This window comes from Phalangium opilio, unplaced genomic scaffold (assembly GCF_054372755.1).
Source record: "Phalangium opilio isolate 3A_F unplaced genomic scaffold, DU_Popi_V2 ptg000217l_1, whole genome shotgun sequence".
Lineage (NCBI taxonomy): Eukaryota > Metazoa > Arthropoda > Arachnida > Opiliones > Phalangiidae > Phalangium > Phalangium opilio.
Genome location: NW_028324218.1, coordinates 10,811,186 through 10,820,717, shown reverse-complemented (window position 1 = coordinate 10,820,717; position 9,532 = coordinate 10,811,186). Strand labels below are relative to the sequence as shown.

Here is a 9,532-nt window from a genome sequence, read left to right as displayed (position 1 = left end):
CAATGATAACGCTAAAAGCGCAGGCTATAAGTAGGTTACTTCCAACGACTATCTTTGTTGGGGAAACTTACCGCACACTGTAAAAAAAAGGGGTCGGAAACGCTCCTTTAAAGGTGTTTTCTTCCCCCACAGGAGACGCACCCTTTTAGGTACAAATTCGCACCCCATATATAGGGTGTTTATAAATACCCTAGTATATGGGGTGTTTTTATATACCCTAAGGTGCTTAATAGAACCCTTAAAGGAATTTAACTGGACCTCAGAAATTCTGCTTAGGGTGTGAAAAAATACCCTTTCATCTTTTAAGGGTGCGAATCGAAACCAAATATGGTATTTACCTGTACCTGATAAATTCGGTTGGGGGGTTCGAAAAAAAACCCCTTTCAATTGTTGGGGTGTGAATTGAAACCATTTATGGTATTTAAATGTACCTGATGAATTCTGTTATGGGATGGAAATTGAAACCAAATGCATTGACCTGTTCCTGAAAAATTCCCCCTGGGGTGCAAGAAATGGCATTTCGGCCATTTACGGGTACTAACAAATATAAAATTTGCTGTGAAAGGTTTAATTATTATCATACATGGTTCTTTCTTATAGCAGAAAAATGTTGTTCACTGGTGTGAAAAACTTTGGCACTTTTGTGTGCCTAAATCGCTACGTAATTTATATTACACAAGAAGTAATAAATTAACTTTTACATTAAGTCTTTAATTCGAGGTTCAGAGACAACAGTGTTATAATTCATTAAAAATAGTGAAATGACTTAGACCGCGAAATTCAAAACCAAAAACTTTAAATCATTTAAAAATGCAACAAAACTAGTATACAATCAGAACGTCACTTCGCAATTTTTCGGTTTCTTCGTTATCTGTAATGGAGTACTTCTCAGAGGCAAGTTACGTTCACCATCGGCTTTATTAATCACCCGTTCTATAGCTGTTCTGTGACAAAATGGTGACAAGTCTTAAAAACTTTGCTTGGCACTTTCTATCCATTATCTACACCATTTGTATCTCTATCCATACTGAAATATTATCCAGAGAAGTTGTATTATAATTCTCATATATCCACCACTATGTTTATAAGGAATTAATGAATAGCCATGCCTAAATCTACACGCAAAAAGAATTAAAAATTTGTTGTTCGTTATTTGATTTAATCTTTTAATCATAAATTAGTCTGATTTATTATTCATGGGCTCACGGCTTTTATTGAGACGTTGAAACTTCTCGAAGAAAACTTAAGTCAAGAATTAAAATGGTTCACATCCGCATTGGCATCAGGGCTACGGTTGTCTTCAAATGTCCACGCGATTAGAAGTAGGCAACCTAAACCACAGCAAAATGAACCCAAACTTAAAAAACCTAGCCAAAACGTAAACCTAACCAATCGAACCTAACCCTAACCTAATTTAACAAACCGTGATTACTATGGATAGTTGCGAACGTATCCCGGTCCAAGCTGTTAAAAAGGTTGGAACATTTTCATAAATAGAAGTTAAACTTACAGAAAGTTTAGTTAAAATAATTACCTTTCTTAAGTGGTTTGATAACAGTGAAACACAGACGCAATTACACCGACCGTTAAGCCTATTTTGAATTTGAAAATCATCGCGCCTCGTGAATCTGCGTTCGCGAGCTAAATAAAAGAGTGCAACAGCGCGTGCGCTGTTGTTTGGGGTATAAAAATACACCCTTTTCCCATTAAAAACACCCTTCGTGTGTTAAACATTTACTAAGGGTATGATAATACACCTTCAAATTTTTAAAGGGTTTTTATTAACACCTCAGGAGGTGCTAAAACACACCTAAAGGAGTTTTTTGGCCAAAAATACCTTTTTAGGTACAGATTCACACCCCCAAAATACCCTCTTTTTTTACAGTGCATTTATCAGAGCTTCAGCCTCATCGACTCGCGAATCCACGGGTATAATCCTACTCGTAAAAAACATCAGTCAATTTTAAAATAGTCCAAGATTATTTCACAAAAATATATTCTGAAGAGATTTGTGTGAAGTTACAGCATACATAAAACAGTTTTTCAACAAGTTGGGGAACCAAAATTAACCTCTCCGGGTCGAGCCGCAATTAAGAGGTTTTTCTTCAATAATTTAATAGTTGTAATTGATATTTATGATTTTAATCGTCATTAGTTTACCTTAATTCTAGTAAAATCGTTTTAAGAAACTTTATTCCTAAAATCATTTTAAACGTAGCTTTTGTTGACGTTTGAATTCAAGCGTATGCCTCTTAACAATTTTTGGAAATTTAGGGTATATAAAGCGATTGATTCACAATAAATGATTAGAAAAGCCGCAGTTGCGTGAACCTTTGGCGGAAGCCCTGCCATTGGGAGGCTAGACGTTTGTCGTAACCCTATCCGATCGCCGCGTACTTTTAATCCAAATGATGGGAGTATAAGCCAAAAATTTCTTTCTGCGAACGCGGTTACAGACACACTCACTCCCAATGTCCAGTGTAATACCTCTCCGTGACGTCATCGTCACTCGGAGAGGTAACAAACGATGGGAGTATAAGCCAAAAATCTCTTTCTGCTCGGATTTGCCAACTGCGAACGGGGTTTCAGACACACACACACCCCGACACGTCCAGTGTAATACCTCTCCGTGACGTTATCGTAACTCGGAGAGGTAAAAAGTGTTTTCATTTGTGCATTGGAAAGCATTTTATATAGTGATTCAAACACTTGTAAACAAAATGACACAATATTGCGACTCATTCATGCGAAACGGAAAAACTTTCGTTTAAGCCACGCATGGTGTTTTGCTATAATTTCTTTAAAAACTTGACTTTTCAATAAGTTCAACTTACGTGTATCCTAATGTGAAAAATATAAACTTTACAACAGTTTAAAACCCATTAAATGATACATCTTTAAAAGTATAAAAGTTTAAATCATTCAATTCGTCTTTAATACCCATCAACGGCTGTTAAAATGTTCTCAAAATTACAATTATGAACTTATAAATTAACATGCCAGTTTTCGTAAAGAAATATTTCACCTCTGATAGAAGCACACGTAATATTCGTGAATTATTTGCCATTTCTATTGAAGAAACCCAATAAACTTGGTTGGTATTGATATGAAAATTATATGTTGAGTTCAATTTCACGGTAAATTCATAAAGGTTGGAAAACTTCAACTAATCCGAATAGGAAAGCTTTGTCAAAGGAAATGAAGTATCTACTTCTCCGAACTGAAAAATGGCTTCTTTTTAAATACATAGAAAAAATAGCAAGGACATTGATTTACCACCCTCAGTAGTAGCTAAATTCATCACGCGCTGTTAGTATGATTCTTGATAGACTTGCGTATTCTTAAAACCCTATTCTTCATCTCCTTTAACGACCTTACACTGAACGGATGTTATTTGTTTTGTAACTTATATTTCAAAACACAAGTGTTACTATTTTAGAATATGTGTTCAGTTTTTACAAATTGTGCATAATTGTCCTTATGGTCTGTTTGGCTATAGTATATTGAATAAAACTAGCGTTAATGCATGGACGAACCAATACTGAAGGACCGATGGCAGCCCATAGAGCCCCATACTAAGCGACTAAACAACTAATGTTAAGCTTATTTCCCCCTTTTCAGCCCCAAAATGGAGGGGGGGGGGGTATAAAAAATACAGAGTCAAATCCCGGACAAAGCTAGCGCCATCTAGACAAAATAAGACGTAAGATGCTTCCCTCTTTAGAACGTTGATTCCCCCACTATCCGGTTTGCTACTATTTGCCGCTAGAAGGCGAATTAACCAGTATTTTTCAACTTTCTCCCTCTGCCATCCGTCCTTCAGTATTGGTTCGTCCATGGTTAATGCATGCGACGAAACGCTTGCAGGATTGAGTGCAGAAAGCAATTATGGATAACATGTTTCCAAGCGTTGAAATGTTTACCAAAGTATAATAGACGTATAAAAAAATTCATTTTTTTTATTAATTTGATTCCAAAGTGAAACATACGCTACTATGGAAACCAACCATCGCAGAAACGTTTCATATGACGATAAACAAAACGAAACTCAATCGAGTTTCTTCTCCCCTTCACATAAATGTATAAGCCACTCTTATACTCTTAGTCTATATTGGAGAAATGCTTCTTTGGGGGTCGCTTAATTTTTGGCGGCCAAACCTAGCGTCATTTTCGGAGGCGCAAAGCTACCTTTGTCTACCAAACCCTGGTTTCAGACACTTTTCCCCAGTATGTTTGGACTTATTGCCGGCTGCTATTCATTCCGTTTTCAGACAAAGAAAATTACTTTCAACTACTTTTTAACTAAATTGGGAACATTAATTTCAAAACGTGAATGGAAATATTAAAAACTCACAGAATACAACATAGACGATGCCAATTGTAATATTGTGCCCTCTAGTTCTCTGAACTATGAATCAGACGATAATCAGCTAACAAAACCACAGTCCACTTCCTTACGGACGTGATCGAGTTAGCTATGAAAAAAATCTTCTCTCCGTAAATGGCGTCTGATCACGTGATCATAGTTTTCCGCTGGATTCTTGAGACATGAGCGACGATCAAACGGACCAGTACTATTCCCTTCTTATTTTTCCCTACCATGTTAGTTAGTCAGGGCTGCATTTAACAACTCTCAACCTGAAAAAACGCTGTTTTTCCTCTGTTGATTTTATTTTGACATCGCTAAAATTATATTTGCTTGTTCAAAATAGACAGGGGTGTTCCATTTTAGGGTTGATTGTTCCAAGTTATAGCTTTCATCTAGCATTTTTTTTATAACACTCGAGTTGTTTGTTTATTATTATAATTTTAACGGCTGTTGCTCATCCACAAAAAGCAATATAAAATTGCGTATTCATGAATAAGTGGGGAGATAGCCGTCCTCGAGGTAAAATTTCAACTTGTCATTTTCAATCTAGGCTTAACAGGTAAAAGTTCTTGGAAAATTTCGACGAAATATAAGTTTTCAATATCAATTTCTGGAAATATGTTTTAACTAGCATTTTTAATCGATAGTGACATATTAATTCATAACAACAAATTTTTTGCATAGAAGCCATTTATTTTTACGTAAAATAATTTTGAGACATTATTGTTAATTAAAAGTAAAATTTGGTTCACTTGTAAATGGAGATAGGAACACCAAGAGACATAATGTAACAAATACTGAAACCAGTGGCCATAATCAATCAAACTAAGCTAGTCATATTTACAATGTAATCACGAATTAAACATTTTAAATTAACAGTTGTCGGAAAGATTTAAGTTATTTGGTATCTTCAAACATAACAGTGTAATGCGTAAGCAAGAAGCGATATCTAGTTTACTAGGGAGAAGGTATAAATTCGCCACATTTCTAGCTTTATCCCCAGTCCAAACGTAGGTCCGGAATTAATCCTGCCTCTAAATTACAACCAGTATCTCATTGGTTCTTGAAAATCCACTTCAGTGCGACGCGAATGCCGAAGATTACATATTTTTCGACTGAGGAGAGGCGAAATAGCCCGGCCTCCTTTTATGTGCCCCCTTGCATTTTGAATGGGGGACTGGGACTATGTCGCGCGAATACTTAGACATCTTATACCATTTCCCTAATAAACTAGATATCGCTTTTTGGCGTAAGTATGAGTCTAATATTACCGTCTACGCACAGTAGATCCAAAAATAGACAGTAATTATACAATTTCTCATAATCATTATTTTTACAACCTCTGGCGAGGCTCATTTTATTTTTTTACGATCGAAATCATTGCTTCTGAACACGCGTGAATAATATGTTTACATATGAAAGAGAATCCCGATATGGATAGACCAATAATGAAAATTGAAAAAACTGGTCTCAAATATTCAAACGAGTATCTTTGAATTCCGGACGACAAAGAGAAACTAGATGTTTTGTCACATAGATGTTCTTTATATTGCATAGAAAGATCCCGACGACAGCCCAGTTCTTGACCCGTGGATATGTAAGTGATGATTCTGAAATTCGAGCGTTAAACCATTTCAATCATATTCACAGTGTACCCAATTTCCGCAAGAAACCATTATTTTGCACCCAATTTACATATTAAACCGTAATTTTGGACCAAATTTCCTTAAGAAACCGTAATTTTGGACCACATTTCCTTAAGAAACCGTAATTTTGGACCACATTTCCTTAAGAAACCGTAATTTTGGACCAAATTTCCTTAAGAAACCGTAATTTTGGACCAAATTTCCTTAAGAAACCGTAATTTTGGACCAAATTTCCTTAAGAAACCGTAATTTTGGACCAAATTTCCTTAAGAAACCGTAATTTTGGACCAAATTTCCTTAAGAAACCGTAATTTTGGACCAAATTTCCTTAAGAAACCGTAATTTTGGACCAAATTTCCTTACGAAACCGGAATTTTGGACCAAAATTCCTTAAGAAACCGGAATTTTGGACCAAAATTCCTTAAGAAACCGGAATTTTGGACCAAATTTCCTTAAGAAACCGTAATTTTGGACCAAATTTCCTTACGAAACCGGAATTTTGGACCAAAATTCCTTAAGAAACCGGAATTTTGGACCAAATTTCCTTAAGAAACCGGAAATTTGGACCAAATTTCCTTAAGAAACCGGAAATTTGGACCAAATTTCCTTAAGAAACCGGAATTTTGGACCAAATTTCCTTAAGAAACCGGAATTTTGGACCAAATTTCCTTAAGAAACCGGAAATTTGGACCAAATTTCCTTAAGAAACCGGAAATTTGGACCAAATTTCCTTAAGAAACCGGAAATTTGGACCAAATTTCCTTAAGAAACCGGAAATTTGGACCAAATTTCCTTAAGAAACCGGAAATTTGGACCAAATTTCCTTATGAAACCGGAAATTTGGACCAAATTTAATTAAGAAAGCGTAATTTTGCGTTCCATTTCCTTAACAAAGCGTAATTTTGCGTTCCATTTCCTTAACAAAGCGTAATTTTGCGTTCCATTTCCTTAAGAAAGCGTAATTTTGCGTTCCATTTCCTTAAGAAAGCGTAATTTTGCGTTCCATTTCCTTAAGAAAGCGTAATTTTGCGTTCCATTTCCTTAAGAAACCGTACTTTTGCGTTCCATTTCCTTAAGAAACCGTACTTTTGCGTTCCATTTCCTTTAGAAACCGTACTTTTGCGTTCTATTTCCTTTAGAAACCGTAATTTTGCGTTCTATTTCCTTTAGAAACCGTAATTTTGCGTTCTATTTCCTTTAGAAACCGTAATTTTGCGTTCTATTTCCTTAAGAAACCGTAATTTTGCGTTCTATTTCCTTAAGAAACCGTAATTTTGCGTTCTATTTCCTTAAGAAACCGTAATTTTGCGTTCTATTTCCTTAAGAAACCGTAATTTTGCGTTCTATTTCCTTAAGAAACCGTAATTTTGCGTTCTATTTCCTTAAGAAACCGTAATTTTGCGTTCTATTTCCTTAAGAAACCGTAATTTTGCGTTCTATTTCCTTAAGAAACCGTAATTTTGCGTTCTATTTCCTTAAGAAACCGGAATTTTGCGTTCTATTTCCTTAAGAAACCGGAATTTTGCGTTCTAATTCCTTAAGAAACCGGAATTTTCTACCCAATTACAGCCTCATAAGTTATGGTAGATGATAACATTAATTCTTGTTAATTACCTCAGTGAATTATAAAAATTAGGGCTAATTTAATCTAAAAACATTTGAGACTTAGGCATACCTGTAATCAATTTTTTCACGTAATTGCCGGGAAATATTTTTGGTTAAAGCAAATGAAGCCCGTGTCAAATAATCAACGTTACTTTCTTCATTGATCAAAATTTTCTTTCCATATGTGTTTTTGCTATATCTATCGATAAAGAAGAAAATTTTCAACCACACAGTATGTGCTTCATCCATAACCACACTTCGTCCTTCAAAAAATTTCTTTATATCATTGTCATTCATTTTCTTGTTAAAAAAGTTGTCTTGTGTAATTCTTTTCAGAATTGATATCATCTTAGGGTTCCTTGACTCCTAAAATGAAAATATAATGTAAAATCAGGGATATATTTAATTTCAGAAGACGGGCTGAATGGTCTTTTGGGTTCGATTTGTTGCCATCTTTTTAAATGGCGGCCAGAAATTTAAAAACCCTTATTTATGGAATAATGTCCGCATGATAAGTAATAAAAAATGTCCCGACGGGCTGATGGGCAACGCCGAGTGCCTTCGCTCCTATGGTGCTACAAAGCACTAGTCATCAGTAAAATCTACCCATTCTTTGTATCATTTTGATGGAAGTTCTTATTACACGCGAGCGACGCCGCGGGTAACAGTTAGTTATAAATGGGAAACCTAATAGACTTGGTGAAGACCAAGAGGAAGCTTGATTTCTTATTCTAGAGATGCATACCTTGAAATACTGTAACACAGGTGAATTAGTACGAGTGAAAACCTCTAAATTGGGCGTCCTCAAAACATCGTCGATTGTTTTTATGTATCGATTTTCTAAGACTATGGTTTTGCTGCTAAGGCATCCAGAATAACAGACCGTAATAACGAAGAACATACAGCAACAAACAGTCACAAAAATATTAAAACTAGGTAAGTTGAGTAGACTGATAGTGAGCTAGAAATATTTTCAATGTAAATTATTGATTTAAGCACTGACATCTTTGTTATCTCATACCATTACGAAAAATCAGAGATATTGTTAGCCAAAACGAGTCAAAAATAGCTTTCAAGCTCCCAGTTTGATTATTTTTCTTGACTAAGTACGCCAACAGAGAGAACACCAAGGTCACAAGTAAAGATGTCAACACAATAGCAATCCATACCTATTGATATAAATGGTGTCATCCAATTATAATTGGTTTAAATAAAAATAATCAAATTAGAGAAATGACCTGAACAGTAAAGGATGCGAGAGAAATAAGTTGAGAATATGAAGATTCAAATACTTTGGATAAGATGACCACTTTTCCATAAGAAAAGGGCTGTGTTGGGGCAAACTTAAGGAATGCCTCTGCCTTTGTCAATGCCTGGGGTTGGATAAATGCGTCGCCCTCCTAAAATATTATTATTACAAAAAAAATTATAAACTGTTCATAAAAACGAATAAGAATTGAGTTACTATAAGAGCAATGATTCATACAGTGCCCGGCGTTGGCAATGAAACTATTCCGAAAGCCCCCGCCCCCTTTGTAAGTTTAAACTGGGTGAAACATTTTACCCCTATTAAAGTCGAGACACAGCTCGACATCAGCAGATTATAGAGGTAGTTAACACAACTTTATCCGATGAAAAATTTAATTAAATAATATTCATTAAATTCGTTAAAATTTACTTCTATTTAACTTTTGGGAGTTTTTTAAAATAAACTATTTCGTTCATCAAGACTAAAAAATTCCCCATAAGAGCGCTGAGGTCGCCACGGTACAAAAATTCATCGCCAACGCCGAACTAGGGGAGGCGTCTGATGCCAACCTTGAAGGGGGGATTTATAACGCAGTGAAACTTACCTCGTTAATCAGAGCTTTAATCACCTTCACGATGGAATTTGATTGCATATTAACGAGTT

At 35.4% G+C, this 9,532-nt stretch overlaps 1 long non-coding RNA gene across 2 annotated transcripts; it reads right to left on the bottom strand.

The window, feature by feature from the left end:
• Nucleotides 1–694: 694 nt before the first annotated feature.
• LOC149616260 (uncharacterized) lies at nucleotides 695–1,882 on the bottom strand. Of its 2 annotated transcripts, XR_016375819.1 has the most exons (3): nucleotides 1,207–1,882; nucleotides 1,008–1,115; nucleotides 695–944 (listed from the first exon to the last, which is right to left on the bottom strand). It is a non-coding gene; the product is annotated as an uncharacterized LOC149616260 (long non-coding RNA). The 2 variants fall into 2 exon arrangements; XR_016375818.1 differs by having other exon boundaries at nucleotides 695–1,115.
• Nucleotides 1,883–9,532: the final 7,650 nt, after the last annotated feature.